The sequence below is a fragment of the Chrysemys picta genome, chromosome 2 (assembly GCF_011386835.1).
Source record: "Chrysemys picta bellii isolate R12L10 chromosome 2, ASM1138683v2, whole genome shotgun sequence".
In the NCBI taxonomy this organism is placed as follows: domain Eukaryota; kingdom Metazoa; phylum Chordata; order Testudines; family Emydidae; genus Chrysemys; species Chrysemys picta.
In genome coordinates, this window is record NC_088792.1 from 64684408 (window position 1) to 64704108 (window position 19701).

Consider the following 19701-nt stretch of genomic DNA (forward strand, 5'->3'; position numbering starts at 1 on the left):
ATTACCTTTGAATTTTCTTACTTTGGAGGTTTATGTTAGACCAGGGCTTGGATTGACAGAACTAGAGGGAAAGCTATTCCCCGTGTCTAAATGAAACAAATTATTGTAGACTGATGAAAGAAACCAGCAGAGAAGTGGAGGGGTGTTTTGCTTGCTTAACTGGGGACTTGAGCTAAGCCTTTAAAATGAGTTTGCATGTGGGATAGGGAGGGGACAGTGTTTAATAAGAATATCACTAAAAAGATGCAGAGGAAAACCATGTCAGCTACACTCAGTTCCCTCCCTCCCAGCCCCCATGATGGACACCTCATTATTCTTTGGAATAGAGATTATCTTTTTTTTTTTCTGTATTTGTGCAATGCCTATCACAGTGTGGTTCTGGTCCATGACTAGGGCTTGTAGGTGCCTCAATCAATCCATCCATCCATCCATCCATCCAGTTAAATAAACATCTCCCTGTACTTCATAATATTTGTATACATTTATTGCAATTCCATAGCTATATGTTTAGGAACATTACCCCAGTAATCTGTATTTAGGAATATTAATTCTACAGGAACATTTTACAAGGGGCAATGAGGATTGTGAAAGTGAGTACATTTTACTCTGGGCAGCAAAACAGGAAGTTTCACGAAAATTACCCAGTATTTCCCATTTGTCAGTATATTAAAATGTAACTACAAAAAAAAAATCAGTTTTGACTAAAGGAAAAAATTGCTCAAAGCCTTAGGCCTTGGCTACACTGGCAATTCACAGCGCTGCACTTGCTGCGCTCAGGGGTGTGAAAAAACACACACACACCCCGAGCGCAGTGAGTGCAGCACTGTAAAGCGCCAGTGTAATCAGCGCCTGCAGCAGTGCTGCACGCTCGCTCGCAGTGCTGCAAGCTATTCCCCTCGGAGAGGTGGAGTACTTGCAGCGCTGCGAGACAGCTCTCGCAGCGCTACTACACTCGCAATTCACAGCGCTGCCGAGGAAGGCTGATGTTGAGGATGAGAGCAATACTACAAAATGTTAGAACACTGAATACAAATTCAAGTTGTTAAGTAAATAATTCATAGGAGGGTCCTTGTGTACCAAACAAATCTGAACAAGTAGCTTGACAGTCCAAAGAGCTGTTAGATTTTATATTTAGTGAAGAACTGCAACAGAGGAGATATCCTTTAAATTCTAATGGGACCTGAGTCTATACTGAATTATACTGAGAAACAAGTAAAGAGAGTAGGTAGCAACAAGCAGCATGTACATTTTATTACCCTTTTATAGCAAAATTTGGAACTTATTTTCATGGCCTTATTTTTCTGGATAACTTAAATTTTTAAAAACCATAAAAGCAAATGCTGAAAGGTTAGTGTGGGAATTATTTTGGGGAAGTTCTAAACACAGGTCAGACTGGGTCATCACAATGGTCCATTCAGGCTTTGGAAAAAGTTCATGCAGTTATTCAGCCCTCAAAGGAATTAATTTCAGGCCCTCCTCCCTGCAATCCTTGGAAACACAGGCACGTTATTTAGCAGCACTGAAAAGATGATTGTTTCCAGGGCCGGCTCTGGCTTTTTTGCCGCCCTAGGCAGGGGAGGGCGCCGAGCACATGCTTGGTGGGCTGGTGCCTGGAGCCGGCCCTGATTGTTTCCAATTCTGTTTGCCTCTAAGGGCTGGTCTACAAGTTGTACTGCATTCACTATAGCAGTACAATTAAAGCAGTAAAAAAATATATATCCCTAGCGTGGACAGAGTTTACACTGGATTAAATTGCTTATGCTAGTACAGTTCATCCCTTTATAGGCAGGGGAATCAGTGGCGCAAGGTATCCCTAGAACTATTTCAGTTAAAACAAAAACAAACAAACAAACAAACAAATCACACTCCTACCCCCCCCCCCAGCCATACTTAGGCCTTAGGGTGTGTCTACACAGCAGCTTGCCGTTTTAACCCTGGGGCGTGGAGACACACACCCGTGGTCAGCTAGACTGACCCCAGCCCGTCTGAAATCACCCTCAGGGCATCCAGACACGAAGTCGCACAGATGAACTAAAGCCCCGCTAAAAGCAGCGGCGCCGGAGGGAGACACCGAGGGGGAGCGGGGCTCGGACCAGCCGCTCCTCGCCCCGGGGACGCGCTGCCGAACAAAGGGTGACAGCGGGAGGGGGGAGGGCGAGTGCGCCGGGGGGGGGGGGGCGCTGGGTGGAGCCTTTGCGGCGCCCTCAGGAAGACGCGGGGCAGCGGCTCCCCTTCGCCTTCCCGGCATGCCGGGGCCGCCACCGCCTCGTACTCACCAACACGCCCGTGGCTCGCCCGGCCGCAGCCTGCCCCGCGGAGGACGATGCTCGCTGCGCTCTCTAGCCCATTGGCTGGTGCCTGCGCCGCCCAGCACAGCCTCACTCGTGAGCTGAGTTCGCCGGGCCGCGGCAGCGGGGCTGGAAAGGCGAGACTGGCATGGCCGGGGGGTATTATCAGCTGCTTGCACGCACACACCTGGGAGGGGGGTGGCTCCCTGGCTGCGGGGTGTGTGTGAAGAGACAGGCGGCAGCACGCTCCGTGGGAGGGCAAGGGCGGGCAGGCAAGGAAGCTTCTTGCCTGGCGTTGTGGCAAAGCGAGCAGCTGACACGGGAAGGGAAACACCAGCTGCAGAAGAGACCGAAACGGTCCTTCCCATCATGGTTTCTCTCTGCACGCCAGGGGAAGCGGCTGTGAAGCGCTGGGAGTCCAGAGCAAGTCTGAGTGCACCGAACCTGCCAAACCAGCGACTTCCCCTGCCACGTTCTGGCGGAGCGTTTCCTATGACATGTGCCTCAGCAGCGCACGATTCCACAAGGGCGGTGACAGTCTGCAGAGGCGCTGAGAAAGAGGCACCCTGTGAACTAGCGTCGCCAACCCAGCTCCAGGATTGTCCTGGGGTCTCTAGAAATTAAAGATTAATTTTGAATTAAAGATTATGTCATGTGATGAAACCTCCAGCAATAGATCCAACCAGAATTGGCAACCCTAGTGTGAACACCTGGGTAATGGAGCCAAGGTAGTAGTTCCACCAGATCAGTAAGGCCACAATCCTACAAACATGCTCATGCGAAACTTTATTATTGGAGTAACCCCTAGAGTTAAGCACATGAGGAAGTGTTTGTAGGATTAGGCCTAAGGCCTGGTCTAAAATTACATCAACCTACCTACAAGTCTCAAGGCTGAAAGATTTCACACCCTGTTTGACAAAGTTAGATTGACCTAACCATCCACTGTAGATGCAGTTAGGGGTTTGTCTTCACTATGGGGAGATCCACAGTGCTGCAGTGGGTGTTGATTTAGTGGATCTAATGAAGACCTGGAGGGCAACGAAAATGATCAGGGGGTTGGGGCACATGACTTATGAGGAGCGGCTGAGGGAATTGGGCTTATTTAGTCTGCAGAAGAGAAGAGTGAGGGAAGATTTGATAGCTGCCTTCAACTACCTGAAGGGGGGCTTCAAAGAGGATGAAGCTCGGCTGTTCTCAACGGTGGTAGATGACAGAACAAGGAGCAATGGTCTCAAGTTGCAGTGGGGGAGGTCTAGGTTGGATATTAGGAAAAACTGTTTCACTAGGAGGATGGTGAAGCACTCGAATGGGTTACCTAGGGAGGTGGTGGAATCTCCATCCTTAGAGGTTTTTAAGGCTTGGCTTGACAAAGCCCTGGCTAGGATGATTTAGTTGGGGTTGGTCCTGCTTTCAGCAGGGATTGGACTAGATGATTTCCTGAGGTCTCTTCCAACCCTAGTCTTCTATGATGCTATGAAATAAATAGTATTCTATTATTATTTAACAGTTCAATTAATTTTTTTAATCACACAGTTAATCACAATTAACTTTTTTAATTGCTTGACAGCCCTATTATTTTCATTCCTTGCCATTCAGGAAACAATATAACTGTGTTTGTAACATAAATTAACATGAACGGTGCATCCATCAAATTAAAAAAATGCCATGTTAACATGAGGCATTACACACGCACAAAAAATGTAATGTTTTGTGCTTATGTAGTGCTTTTTGTCTATAGCTCTTAACGTTTTTAATAAGGATGGGAAATATCATTATTCACATAGTATAGATAATTGTATTGTATTGGATAATTCTGGGGACTAGAATTGCCTCTAAGGCTTTAGCTTCACTGACACAAAGGTGGTATTTTTACAGCAAGATAATTAGTATCTTGCTGTAAAATCCAAAGTGGATACAAGGCACTTGTAGGTGTGTTTTTATGTAGGGATAATAACTAATGTGTATGAGCTATTCCGTTGTAAAACCTCAGTGGAGACAAGGCACTTTAATTTTTATTATGAAGTAGATGAAGCAAGGTCAGCCAAAGGCCGGGTGGATAGTACTGACCTCCCCTAACTACCTCCCGATATACTTTTTTTTTTTTTACCCAGTTAGATACCTCCCGAAAAACACTATAAGTGCCTTGTCTCCACTGAAGATTTTACAGTGAGGTAACTATTGTGTGTTAGTTACCTTGCTGTAAAAACAGACAAAACAAAAAAAACAAAAACAAAAAAACCCCACCACCTTTGTCTCATCAGTGAGGACAAAGTCCAAGTCACCTATTCAAATCTGGCTCATGTCACTAGTGACCAAAAATCTGCTGGAGGTTCAGTGCCAATATAAAATGAGTTTGGTGGCGTCTGCCCCAGTTCTCCAGGTTGTCTACAACTCAAAAGATGTCATCACAATTGGCATTTTTGTCATACTTAGCAAAGTCTAAGGACTGAATAACTCATGGGGACTGAATTACCCTCCTATTCTGAGATGTAGTCCTTCCGTAACATGCTGGAGGCTGGTTTTGTCAGGATGGCTTGGGGAAGCCTGTTCTGCTACTTACTTTGCTTGTTCAGTTTCCAGTGCAGTCCAACTGACACCTTTCATAAGAATTAAGATAGAAATCAATTTCCTAACAAATTTAGGTCCAATCCCCAATCTAGCCCCAAATCTGGAGCCACATGAAAAGAAGATGCAAGTAAATAAAAAACCATATAAAATGTAGCAGGGGGGTTTATGAAATACACTGTGAAACTATTTGTATGACACCATACACATATATTTATAAGATCTTTGAATGTAGCTCTGCTCTGGGCTCCTAACTTTGCTCTTAAAGACATCAAAGGTCTGATTCAAGGAATGTGCAACTTTGCATAGAAATCAGAGATGCCTTTTTCTCATGAATCACACCAGACTAACACGGCTGCTACTCTGAAACCACACAACAGGTAGCTTCCTTGAGTGTCTGGGGGAAGGAGTTCTACGCTGCAGTGAAATGGGCCCAGATCCAGGTATTTAGGCACCCATTGAAATCAATAGGAGTTAGGTACCTAAATTCCTTTGAGGATCTTGGTCATAATGACAAAAATGTCAAATCACTAGCTGTTAATAGACCCAAGATTGGGCTTTGGAACAAAAAGAATCTCAAAGTCAGATGACCTTAATTATTGAACAGCCCCTGGTTAGGTGTAAGGGTTCCTTTAAAAAAAAAAGGCAGGCCAATTACCAGTTTTTCATTCCCTCCTACTAAATGTCCCAGCTTCTCCTATGCATTTCAGTGAGGTTTAGATCTGACGTTCCATCCCTTAATAGCCCTCATTATTACCCTTAATGACTCAAGAATACTTACTGTTTTTTTCTTTCTTTCTATGGTTCCAGCTGGCTAAAGGCTTCTCAACAAAGAGCAGAAATGCAACTAACTAAAAAATGTGAAAAGTTACAAAACAAAAACGAATGAGAAATTTTTATAAAGGCAACACGGCCTAATAATATAAAAACAGAAACGGAAAAAAACAAAAATCCCTACCATAGCCCATCCCTTAAAATAGAGCCTAATCCTGAGAGAAACTCAGCATCCGCAGCTCTCTCTGACTTCAGTGCAAGTGCTCAGCCTCTCTCAGGATCAGGCCACAGTTGCAGAATCACCAAGTCTTGTGGATGACAGTAAGAATCTCCCCCACCAGCCACCCACAGATGTCATCCATTCTTGTTGATGGGTCTCTTTGCAGTTACAACCTCTGAGTAATTGTACATGGAAGTGCCTAGTAAAGCTCATTTGAGAAATCCAGCCAAGATGTCAGTGAAATGGATCACCGTGGAAACGTCAATAGGAAAAAAAAAGTATCCACAAATTGTGAATCTTGTCAGCCAGCTTGGGGTGTCTCTTATTGATAGTCAGGAGCTCTGCTGAACAAGTGAAATCCGCCTCACTCCCCCAGTGATATTTCCATCTTACCAGTGTTTAAGTTCAGCCAGCTGTCATCTATCCAATCTGCAACATGGCAGGAATCCTGACAGTTTTGAGATACTATCTCTTCCAACCAAAGTAAGTGTAATTTAGGTCTAGGTATCATCATTCTGATAGCTCAAGACCATACAGTTATATCAGTTTTCACACATTCTACACTGGTGGCAAACCTGGTCCCTGGAACACTGAATATGGAAGGATGCCTGAGGCAGATGAGTAATCACTCGTACTTCAGTCAGAATATAAATATGTGATGTTCAGACATGTAGGGCAGTTGAAACTGATAGAAGGAAGAAAGAGATCTTGGAATCATTGTGGATAGTTCTCTGAAACCATCTGCTTGATGTGCAGCAGCAGACAAAAAAGCTAACCGTGTTAGGAACCACTACCAGAGGGATAGATAATAAGACAGAAAATATAATGACACTACAGAAATCCATGATATACCCACATCTTGAATACTGCATGTAATTTGGTCATCTCAAAAACAATATATTAGAATTGGAAAAAGTATGGAAAAGGATAACAAAAATGATTGGGGTATGGAACAGCTTCCATACAAAGAGAGATTAAAAATACTGAGACTGTTCAGCTGAGACAAGCGAGGACTAAAAAGAGATGTGATGGAGCTCTATACAATCATGAATGGTATGTAGAAAGTAAATAAGGAAGTGTTATTTACCCCTTCCCTTAACACAAGAACCACGGGTCACCTAATGAAATTAATAGGCAGCAGGTTTAAAACATAAGGAAGTATTTCTTCACACAATGCACAGTCAACCTGCGGAACTCATTGCCAGCGGATGTTTTGAAGGCCAAAAGTATAAATGGGTTAAAAAAAATTAGACAAGTTCATGGGGAATAGGTCCATCAATGGCTATTAGCCAAGATGCTCAGGGATGCAACCCCATGCTTTGGGTGTTCCTAAGCCCCTGAGTGCCAGAAGCTGGGGCTGGACGACAGGGGATGGATCATTTGATAAATGCCCTGTTCTGTTCATACCCTCTGAAGCACCGGGCACTGGCCACTATCGGAAAACAAGATACTGGGCTAGATGGATCACTAGTCTGACCCAGTGTGGTCATTCTTATGAAATTACTTCACTGGTGAACAAGCAGCCAACACAGAGGCCAAAGTTCTGAGGAAATACAGCCTATCAGAGAGCCTGTGTAAGAATCTCTTTGCCACATTCTGAACCTCTTGATGGTACAACAGCTGAAGCATGAAGTCCATTGTATAGAGCTGCATGAAGGAAATGCACTACCAGCTGAACCAGACGAAAACTGTAAACATGTGGCCAGTGTGACACAGGACAGAACAACAGTCAGCACAGGACAGGGAGGTAACCCAATTGGTTACATCACCCAAATGAAAAACAAAAAACAAACAAACAAACAAAAAGGAGACTAAATGAGGCAAGCTGATCAAGAACTGAAAAAGATATAGCACAGCATTTCACCAATGGAAAATACACTTCACCTGTTAATAGTGACCCTACAACATGAGGGCAGAGAAGTATGAAGTGAAAAATTGAAAAGTATTAAGATGTTCCTCAAATGCCTTGGTGTGAGAATCCTCTCACATTGTGTCTGAACTATGGTAAGAGAGAAAATAAGATTTAAAAGCCACCAGGTGTCAGTATTGTAGAAATATTACTTCCTTGCACTGCTTAATGCTACAGCTTATATTTTTATTTTATATAGTAGTATGACACTGATTTATTTTTCAATCATTGATGTAAGCATAAAATTAGCTGTAAAGGGAAATTTCTTAGACAGAAAATAGTCAGTACTGTAGATCTATGGCCTGATTTGTACTTCTCTTCAATCCTTTAATTATGTGCATGTATTAATATCTACAGAATAAAAGTCCTATTAATTGTCATTCAGAGGTTTTACAATCTGCATCTGTGCCTATTAGAGAACAATTAGTATATATATATATATATATGTGCTGCATGATTTCTTTCTAGTAAGACTTTAAGAAATCTTGCAAAGCTCTCTCTGGTTCCATTTCAGGCCTCTCAACCATCAAATTGGCTGGAGAAGGCTCCACTGGTCTAGATTCCTTCCGGGAAGTAGGATGAAGAAGAAAGCCGGGGGACCTTTTTGGGTTTTTATTTAGAATTTATGGCTGTTTTGTGGAAATTTTAAAATTTCCTGTTTAAAGATAACCAACAAAGAGATGAGCAATTGGGTGCCCCCTGCATTTGGCATTTTCATTTCATATGAAAAATATCTGAGTAGTTTTTCATTAAAAAACAAACAATCCCCCAAACCTTGCTTGTTTTTGTTTACTAGAAAGAATCTAAGATTTTTTTTTTGAAAAAATTTCCCACCATTGCTGTTGGTGGTAGCAATGTTGACAGCTCTACCAAAGCACCAGCGGCCAGCAGTGTGTTTAACAAACACCATGTTACTGAAGCTGCTCAGAGTATTTCTAACAGACAGTGGTTAAAAGGCCAATGAAGAAAGTTAGAGGCAGAAGACATTTAGGAGCTATTTTAACAAATTTGCTTGTGCGCTTATTAGCTATCCTTACAGGAGGAGGAGAAGGGAAAGAGAATTGTTTACAGATCTTTTCAAGGAAAAGGCACTTGGATACTATGGTGATGAAGGACATAAAGGAGCCTAGATAGACAGACAGATGTGCTTCAATATAGCTTTGTTAGTTGATATAAATGTAATGCAGAAGTCACCACTTGTGTCTGGGATGTTGAACTTGGCTTTGAGAACGAAGTTACCATATTTAGTTATAGCTGAGAAGTACATTATATTGTTGGACTCCCACATGTCATTGCTAAAACTTTTTTTCCTCTTCCTCAAGGAAAGGTTGGAGAGGATCAGAGATGGGATTTTGAGATTGCCAGACCTTTTTAAAGATCTACCCTTGAAGACCTAAAAATATGATGGTTCTTAGATCAGAAGATTGAAGGAGGAGATTGGTCAAATATGACAGAAAGAAGATGTTGGTTCCTTCCTAGTAAGTGGCATAGTGTTTTGGTTGCTGGTTGCTTTAGGAACCATTCAGCTATGCCTCTCATATAATATAATGGAGAATATATGCAATAATAAGTCTGATAAACTCAATCCTTCAGTAGCTAAGTGATCCTAAAACCATAAAACATGGACTAAGTGTAAAAAATAGAAATGTCCTCTTTATTTTCTGTGTAAGAGTGGTAAATTAAGGGTTAGGAATGGATAACGTTACTTGCCTACTTCCAAGGTTGCTTCAATAATACTTTATTAAGAACCATCTGGTCTTTTTAATGTTTTATTAATGACCATCTGACTGCTGCATTGTTCAAGATATTCAATATTAGGATTTTAGCATAAATAAAGCAAAAGAAATAGCTTTGAAGACCACAGCTAAGAGCACAAAACATTTTTATGTAGGTCCTACATAAACTTAAAAAAATCCAAAGTGTTTAAATATTCCACACCAGAAGATAAGAATTTTTGCAAATATAGGTTAAAATTTGGAACCAAACTTCTTGACAGTATCTCTAAAAATTATAAGCTTCTGTCTTATACATTTAGGAGATTGCCGTCACATATTTCAGAGTGGTAGTCATGTTAGTCTGTATCAGCAAAAAGAATGAGGCAACACCCATTTTTTCATGTCCTCTGTGTATATATATCTTCCTACTGTCTTTTCCACTGCATGCATCCAATGAAGTGGGTTTTAGCCCACAAAAGCTTATGCTCAAATAAATTTGTTAGTCTTTAAGGTGCCACAAGTACTCCTCGTTCTTTTTGCTGATACAGACTAACACAGCTACCACTCTGAAATATGTGAAGGCAATCTCCTAAATGTATAAGACAGAAGCTTATAATTTTTAGAGATACTGTCAAGAAGTTTGGTTCCAAATTTTAATCTATATTTGTTAGTCTCTAAGGTGTCACAAGTACTCCTCGTTCTTTTTGCCTTCACATAGTTTATGAAGTAAAGAACAGACTATACTAGAATAAGAAATATTAGGGCTTGATTTCCAAAAGTGCTGAGAATCCAAGCTGTTAACTCCAGGTGGAGTTGTGCGTGCTCAGCATGTCTGAAAATCAGGCCATTCATCTTTATATATCTACACCAATATATCTTTGGGACGCTACGTTCTTTGGTGCAATGACTGTTACGATTATGTATTTGTCTAGCATCTGGCACAATGGGGCGCACCCTGGTTGTGGCCTTTTAGGTGCTCCTGCACTATAATTGATTAATAATATGATTCTAATAACACAGCGTAGGTTATTACATAATTATTTTGTTAAAACATTTATGTTACTAATCCAAAGAGCTAATACATTTGGTGCCCTTTGTACTGATTCTGTTAACTGTGTCAATTATGTGGCACCAGGGGCAGATTTAAAGCTAAAGGCCAGTGGGCAGAAGAACTAGGGAGAAGAGGTTAGCCTCAGGGTGGTGTTTGGAGATGAGCCTTTGAAACTGGAAAAGCAGATGGAGTTAATTGATCAGCAAGAGTGGAGCTCTGGCTGTTGTTGAGAAGTTCATGTCCTCTGCAGAGTGGACCATGACTGGAATAAAGACTCCCCTTCTCACCAACCTGGTAAAAACTCTGCAGGGTTGATCTAACTCATATGACCCTCTCTCTTTTTTGCACACACACCACAACCAAGCTAAGTCCCTGATTAGTGGGCACATGGAGTGTGGGCAGTATTTTCCAAACAGCTCACAACACTTGACTACAGCTGCTCACAATTTACCAGACCCACTTGCATATGTATTATACTGGTGTGGGGAGCCGGTTTTAGAAACTTAACATACTGTCTCTCGCTTTTTTGCTTTCCTTTTTCTGTTCCTTCATTTATTATTGCTAGGATCCTGCTGTCCCTCTTCCTTCCTCCTGACTTTCTCAATGTCATTTTATGTTCAGTGTAATTTCTCCTCTAGAGCTGGCTGAAAACGGGAATTCCCATTCTTTGGGAAACTCCAACATTTCATTCCGAAACAACAGAAACCAAAATTCTGAAATTTCCCACAGAAAGAAAATTTGAAAATTTAATTTAGAAAAAAATCAAAATGGTATTTGACCTTTTAGAAATGTCTCCAAGGCTGCCCGAGCTGCCAGCTGGTTGGAAAGCCTGGGAGCCCCAGTGCTTCCAGGCTGCTGAGGAACAGGGAGCCTAGAACTCCAGGATCCCCACCAGGTGAGCTGCTGCAGTTTGGCAGGAGACCAGGTAGGGTTCCACTTGCATTTCATCAAAATGGACACATTCTTTTGGAACATTTTAATTGTGATAAAATTGGCCTTTTCTATCAGAAAAACATTCTGTATGAAAAACTCTCTTCTCTTTGCTCTCTTTCCCTTCCCCATTTTCTTTCTTTGTGTTGTTTTCTCCTCCTCCCATTTTCTTCAGTAAAATCCTCTCTTTTGCTCTCTCTCATCTCTTCAGTCTTTTTTCTACACAGACCACAACCAGTTTTTCCTTGTCACTGCAGAATTGGCATGTGCTCTGACGACACCTAGTGTCTAAAGTGTAGAAGTTCATAAGCTGATAATGTTTGCAGCATGGAGATATGGGACACAGATTTACCAATCTCAAATGTTTGAAAATAAGCATCATCCTACAAAATTTATTTGAGATAAATAGAATCTGGTTCTGAGCCTTTAGGGGGCACTTGGGTCAAGTTTTCAAGCTTTTCTTCCCAACAATAACTCACTTATTGTTTCCTTTTATTTGAAAGCTGAGATTCTTGCATAATTACATGATTCCAGGAGCTGGGGCTTCATACACCAAATATTGGGAGTCTTGCCATAAAATCAGAAGAGCTGGCAACACTGGAGGCATATTGCTGAAAATTACAAGGGTGGCCAGTTGTGTAGGAAATTAGATACCAGGTATGGTGAACAAATACACAGGGGCTAAACTGGAAACCAAAGAGTCTACCTGTGAGGAAGCAGATGGGGAGAGATTTAATAGCCACCTCAAAATGCTAGTGGAATATTGGAAATGGCCAAAACTGCCCAATTCCAGATAATTATTACTATTTGTTTTTAGGCTTGAAAAGTTAACATTTTTATTGATAAATGTCAATAGAGTCAATTTTACCCTACACGCAGAAGCCATGAAAAAATCTTGCCCTTGCTAATTGGAATGCATAGATAAGCAAAGAAAGACAAATGCTTTCTAAGAACTTATTAGAGTTTAATGCAAATCTGTTTACTTTGTATATTTTCATGTGATGTTGATGGTTTGTGTTTTAGTAGTTATAGAGCTTTAACTTTAACGTCATTAAACAATTGTCTGACTCCACTCATAGTCTGATAACACCTCCCCCCTACCCCACCCCCGCATAATTTCCTGGAACTGTGAACATTTAAATAAATAAAAAATAAAACATCCTTAAACCCCAGCATTTTGCATGACTGTGAAAATTTAAATTGATAAGAATGTGCTTAAACAGTCAGTTATATAAAAAAAATCTAATTCTGCCTAGCCTATTTCTGTTGCAGTAGTACCTAGAAACCAGAGCCCCATTGCACTAGACACTGTCAAAGCCTAGAGCAGAGAGAGGGTCCCTCCTCAAAGAGTTTACAGTGAAAGCTTGGCGTTCAGTCACAGGGTTCTAACAAACACTCCAGCTCTTCTCTCCTTTTGAGCTTTCTGCAGAGCTGAATGGAGGGTTAGATTGGAAGGTAAGCAGATGAGCGGCTGCTGAGGAAGATGATGCAAGTAGCCTCCATCGATGGCTTTCTTATGGGTGGCTGTGGCCTTTTCACTTTGCAGCAATTGGAGACATACTACCTTCCATGGGACAGGTCTAAGGCCTGGTCTACACTAGGAGGTTATGTCGAATTTAGCAGCGTTAACGCGAATTAACCCTGCACCCGTCCACACAACGAAGCTATTTATTTCGACATAGAGGTCTCTTTAAATCGATTTCTGTACTCCTCCCCGACGAGGGGAGTAGCGCTAAATTCGACATGGCCATGTAGAATTAGGCTAGGTGTGGATGGAATTCAACGCTAATAGCTCCGGGAGCTATCCCACAGAGCACCACTCTGTTGACGCTCTGGACAGCAGTCCGAGCTCGGATGCTCTGACCAGCCACCAGCCACACAGGAAAAGCCCCGGGAAAATTTGAATTCCTTTTCCTGTCTGGCCAGTTTGAATCTCATTTCCTGTTTGGACATCGTGGCGAGCTCAGCAGCACTGGCAACGATGCAGAGCTCTCCAGCAGAGGTGACCATGCAATCGCAGAATAGAAAGAGGGCCCCAGCATGGACCGATCGGGAAGTCTTGGATCTGATCGCTGTGTGGGGCGATGAGTCCGTGCTTTCGGAGCTGCGATCGAAAAAACGGAATGTGAAGATCTACGAGAAGATCTCAAAAGCCATGACGGAGAGAGGATACAGCCGGGATGCAACGCAGTGCCGCGTGAAAATCAAGGATCTGAGACAAGGGTACCAGAAGACCAAAGAGTCAAACGGACGCTCCGGATCCCAGCCCCAGACATGCCATTTCTACGAGGCACTGCATTCCATTCTAGGTGCGGCTGCCACCACTACCCCACCACTGTCCGTGGACTCTGACGATGGGTATTGTCGACGGCCGCTTCCTCGGAGATGTTCGCGGACGGGGAAGATGAGGAAGCAGATGAGGAGGACGAGGCAGTCGACAGCGCTTTCAACGCTGATTTCCCCGACAGCCAGGATCTCTTCATCACCCTCACGGAGATCCCCTACCAACCCTCCCAAGGCAGTAACCTGGACCGTGAATCAGGGGAAACATCAGTAGGTAAGTGTTTTAAACATTTATTTTGAACAGAATAGGAATGGTATCTTAACAATGGGTTTTTCATGATTAGTTTGCCCTAGGCGCTTTAGTTTTTAGTCCTTGCCAGTGCAGCTACTGGAAAATTCTGTCAATATGTCCGGGGATAGAGCAGAAATCCTCCTGGGACATCTCCACGAAGCTCTCCTGGAGGACATCAGGTTCCTGGGGAGAGTGGCCTTATTGCGTCCTCCATGGTAGGAAACTTTTCCGCGCCAGGCTAGCAGCAAGTACTCCGGGATCATTGCCTCACAAAGCATGGCGGCATACGGCCCTGGTGTTTGCTGTCATTCACACAGCATGCGGTCTTTCTCTGTCTCCGAAATCCTCATCAGAGTGATATCACTCATGGTGACCTGCTTTGAATTAGGGGAATGTTAGTATTGGGACTGATTGCCTGTTCCTTTACATAACTGTAACTGGCGGTTTACAGCCACGCGGTGGAGGCGGGTTAGGGGCAGCATGCAGGGATCTTTCCCGGGGACAGCTGCGAGGGGGGTGGGACAGGGGCAGAGTTCATGCTGGCTGGATTGCCGGCAGCAGGAACTGGCCAACGCTAGGAGCATTGCTTGGAACGTGAAAGGAGGGCACTGCTATAAATTAAGCTTTAAGCAGACAAAAGTCTACGGCTTACCATGTCCGCCTGCTAGCCGAATTCTGTTGTCCGGCCCCGCTTGTAGGATCTGTACAGCAAGACCCCAGGCACTCAATGGGAAGGCTGAAAATTTGACCTTGTACTGAGTGCGCATGTGATAGGTACTGTGCATGGTCTTGTTCACAGAGAAAGACTATATTCATGGTTCGCAAAACTGTATCTTTGTGAGGAATTCACTCCCTTTTTCCCATCCCACAGCTGCGAGTGTCTCCTGAGCCACCCCGGCATCCCCCTCCCAGAGGCTGGCGCAGATCAGGCAACGAAAGAGAAGGACACGGGACGAAATGTTCTCAGAACTTATGGGCTGCTCCCGAGCCGAGGCGGCACAGCAGATCCAGTGGAGGGAGAACATGTTGCAATACCAGCAATCACACAGCGAACGGGAGGACAGGTGGCGGCAAGAAGACCAGCAGGCGACTCAAACACTGCTTGGACTAATGAGGGAGCAAACGGACATGCTCTGGAGCCTTGTAGATGTTCTGCAGGACCGGAGGCAGGAGGACAGAGCCCCGCTGCATTCTATCTCTAACCGCCCTCCCCCGCCACAAAGTCCCATCCCCCCCTCACCCAAAGTCCCAAGAAGGAGGGGCGACAGGGGCCGTGAAAATAGTCACTCCACCCCCGCAGACTGCTCAAGTAGCAGAAGGCTCTCATTCCCAAAGATTTGATAAGTCCTTTCCTTCACTCCAAAAGCACATCACCCAAGCCCCCATCCCAGTTTCATCCCCTAACTGTGTAGTTGTTAATAAAAAATAAGTTTCTGTTAATTACTGTTTCCCTCATGTTTTTAGAGGAGAGTGTGTTTGAAGGGGGGGGAAGGGGGTTGGTAATTGGAGAGGACAGTCACCTTTACCAGGGTACAGACACAGGGGCAGGTTCAGCAGCAGGTCACACACACATTGCAGTCACTAGGCACCCTGGTCAGTCTGGGAGGTGGTTTTCATATTCGGGGGGGGGGGGGCGGCTATGTGAGTTTGTGGCGGGGGAGGGCGGTTACAGATCTTATGCAGCAGTCCTTAGCCTGGATGACAGAGCCACGCAGCAGGGGATCTGTAACTGCCCTCCGCCGCCACAAAGTCACATAGCCCCCACACACAGAGTCCCGAAAAGGAGGGGTGGCAGGCTCCGTTGAAACAACCAGTCCACCACTGTGGACCACTCTAGGAGCAGGAGCCTGTCATTCCTCGAGTTTAGAAGCGTCCTTTCCATCACTACACCCGTTCCCCACCACAGTCTGCATCCCAGTTTCAACACTTTGCCATGAAATCCTTAATAAAGAAAACGGTGTTAATGAACAAAGTTTCTTTTATTTTTAAAGGTGTGTTGGAAGGGGGGAGGGGAAGGGGGTTGGTAACTGGAGAGGATAGTCAACATTAACTGGGTAAAGAAACGGGGGCAGGTTCAGCTTCTGTTTAAACAAACGTAATAGTCACAGATTACCCTGCTCACTCTGGAACCCAGCTTTCAAAGCTTCCCAGATGCACAGCGCGTCCCGCTGGGCTTTTCTAATCGCCCGGGTGTCTGGCTGGGCGTAATTAGCAGCCAGGCGATTTGCCTCAACCTCCCACCCCGCCATAAACGTCTCCCCCTTGCTCTCACAGAGATTGTGGAGCACACAGCAAGCTGCAATAACAATGGGGATATTGGTTTCGCTGAGATCAGAGTGAGTCAGTAAGCTTCTCCATCTCCCCTTGAGACGTCCAAAAGCACACTCCACCACCATTCTGCACTTGCTCAGCCGGTAGTTGAAGAGTTCTTTTTCACTGTCCAGGGCGCCTGTATAGGGCTTCATGAGCCAGGGCATTAGCGGGTATGCTGGGTCCCCAAGGATCACTATAGGCATCTTCACATCCCCAACAGTTATTTTGTGGTCCGGGAAGTAAATACCTTCCTGCACCCATCTAAACAGACCAGAGTTCCTGAAAATGCGAGCATCATGAACCTTGCCCGGCCATCCGACATTGATGTTGGTAAAACGTCCCCTATGGTCCACCAGTGCTTGCAGCACCATTGAAAAGTAGCCCTTTCGGTTAACGTACTGGCTGGCCTGGTGGTCCGGTCCCAGAATAGGGATGTGAGTTCCATCTATAGCCCCACCGCAGTTTGGGAATCCCATCACAGCAAAGCCATCTATAATCACCTGCACATTTCCCAGGGTCACTACCTTTGAGAGCAGTAGCTCAACGATTGCGTTGGCTACTTGCATCACAGCAACCCCCACGGTAGATTTGCCCACTCCAAAGTGATTCGTGACTGACCAGTAGCTGTCTGGCGTTGCAAGCTTCCAGAGGGCTATGGCCACTCGCTTCTGGACAGTCAGGGCTGCTCGCATCCGGGTGTCCTTGCGCTTCAGGGCAGGGGACAGCAACTCGCAGAGTTCCAGGAAAGTTCCCTTACGCATCCGAAAGTTTCGCAGCCATTGTGATTCATCCCAGACCTGCAGCACTATGAGGTCCCACCAGTCCGTGCTTGTTTCCCGGGCCCAGAATCGCCGTTCCACAGCATCAATGTGACCCATTGCCACCATGATGTTCACGGCGCGGGGTCCCGTGCTTTGTGACAGGTCTGTGCCCCTCTCAGACTTAATGTCCTCACCGCGCTGCTGTAGCCTCCTCACCCGATTTCTCAGCATCTGCCTCTGAAAAAGGTGGATGATAAGGTGCGAGGTGTTGACAACGGCCATAACTGCAGCGATGATCGCAGCGGGCTCCATGCTTGCAGTGCTGTGGCGTCTGCGCTGTCAATCACCAGAAAAGTGTGCGAACTGATTGCCCGCTGGCGCTTTCACGGAGGGAGGGCGGGAGTGAGGGTTGAATGACGACAGTTAGCCAAAACCACCCTCGACACATTTTTTGCCCCAGCAGGCATTGGGGGCTCGACCCAGAATTCCAATGGGGAGCGGGGACTGCGGGAACTGTGGGATAGCTACCCACAGTGCACCGCTTCCAATGTCGACGCTTGCCCCGTTAGTGTGGACTCACAAAGTCGAATTACTGTCCTTAGTGTGGATACACATGTTCGACTTTGTAATATCGTTTCCACAAATTCGCTTTAAGTAAAATCGAACTACTCTCGTAGTGTAGACATACCCTAAGCCTGGATTGATGAGACTGAACCACGGCCCTCCAGGAATTACTGGCTGTGCATCAGGACATAAGTGATGCAGTCTTTGATCGAGAGAGAAGATGAGTTATGTCCTGCTAGCCAATGTTAAGCTAACAGGAAAAAATGATTAACTGGTCCAGGCAAAGTGAGCCCTCCCTTGTTCTCTTTACCAGGACTTCCTGCCCACATACTTAATTTCCATGAATTTTATACATCCTTTTATCCCCCTGTCATTTCAAAGTCGTGGGTAGGCGCTGACATTTGTGTGCACCCTTGTCAGCCCAGTATTAATGAAAAGTAATAACATTTCTGGAGTACTTTACATGTTCAAAGAGCTGTGCAAAATTGACTACTTCCTGTCAGGGCCTCTTTTACCAGCTGCAAATTTGGTTGGAAGGAGGTGTAACAGAGCACACCTGGCTCTGCTAGGCTCAGATAAAGTCACTCAGAGACCCTTGGGTTCTGAAACCACTGGTGCTTTTATTTACAAGTTTGTGTTCCCACCACCTTCTCAGCATACACAGCTCTAGGTTCCTGGTGGCTGAACCCCAAGGCAGGCACTTGCTGCCTGGCCTGGCTTCCCTCTTCCCAGCCTCTTATATAGCCCTGGGCTAATTGGGCTGGCAGCTGGCTCTCATTCCCCAATTAGGGCAGGTTCTTTCCAGCCAGCTCCAGTTTATTCACCTAAATGGGGCTGGCGTGGCAGGGGGCTGATTCTGCAGTCTTTCTGCTCAGCACCCTGTCGCAGGAGGTTTAAATTATTTTCTGAATAAAGACAGTTGAACACCTTTCAAGTGCTCCTGAACAAAAGACCCTCACTGTACAACAGGGCTAAAAGGATGGGTTTGTTTGAGCCAGAGTTTCTATAGCTTAAACACACCGAAGCAGTCAACTTGTTTTGGACAAGCACTGCATTGGATAACTAGGCAATGAGCATCCATCTTCTGCTAGCTTCATTTTGTCCTCCCTGCCCCACCATTTAATCTGGCAGACACAAAAGCCTGGATTTTGTTTATTTTCTGAAAGAAGGCTAGGTAGCAGTTTAGGACAGAGAAGGGAGTGGGTTTGCCATATTTTGGTATATATATAGTACTAAATCAAATAACTACTGGTATATAATTTTATTTTCCTTTAGCATAAATTACACTTGTTGTAATTGGCCTCCTCAGATTGTCCTTACTTGGCCAAAGCTCCCATTGGAGTCTGTGGGGCCTTTGCCTGAGTAAGGATTGCAGGATAAAGCTCAGTATTTTAAAACCTTTAAGAAAATGCAGTCTTTTTCAAAGCTATTTAACAATTCTGTGTCTTTAGCTGCTTCCAGAAGATTTGTTTCTTTGACTAATGGGTAAGTGGCATACATTGAATACAAGAAGGATGATCTCTTGACTTCACTCCATCTTCAATTTGACAATGACTGTTTACTTTTGTGTCTGGCACCATTTCACAATGGTAAATCACTTCTCTCTTTCAGCTGTAGATAGGATCTTGTCTAATGATAAATCCATGTAATCTTTCCAAAATTCCAGACATTGCAGCAATTTTCTGACAAAAAACAAAGAGAAAAATGCCTTTTAAGCCACCTATTTTAATACTTTTTTTTAAACTAGTTTCTAGTGCAGTCTTTTGCTTAAGATCAAATCTTTTCATGCTATTTTTAAACATTCCAGTAATGATATGTTTGGTGATACAGCTAACTCAATTTTTGGTAAAAGAAAAGTATTGTTAATTATGCAAATGTCATTATTTTCTGATTACTATCATTGGCCTTGGGGCAACAGACGTTAAAATGGAATTACAGGAAGCATTTCAAATAAAGCTTAATAAGAGAAAGTAATGTCTCAACAAGTTACAAGAAGTCAAATCACTGTTGAAGTCTATGGAGGTACAGACCAGAAC

The 19701-nt window shown here is 44.3% G+C and overlaps 1 protein-coding gene and 1 long non-coding RNA gene across 2 annotated transcripts in view; one reads left to right on the forward strand and one right to left on the reverse strand.

Moving 5' to 3' along the window:
- The window catches only part of GSDME (gasdermin E), a 32987-nt gene extending 30188 nt beyond the window's left edge, over nucleotides 1-2799 (reverse strand). Inside the window, exon 1 of the mRNA XM_065583372.1 lies at nucleotides 2277-2799. The gene's annotated coding sequence lies outside the window, so the exon portion shown is untranslated. The remainder of the gene's footprint in view (nucleotides 1-2276) is intronic.
- Nucleotides 2800-10090: 7291 nt separating this feature from the next.
- On the forward strand, nucleotides 10091-15465 carry LOC135981342 (uncharacterized). Its single transcript, XR_010598317.1, has 2 exons — nucleotides 10091-14009; nucleotides 14899-15465. It is a non-coding gene; the product is annotated as an uncharacterized LOC135981342 (long non-coding RNA).
- Nucleotides 15466-19701: the final 4236 nt, after the last annotated feature.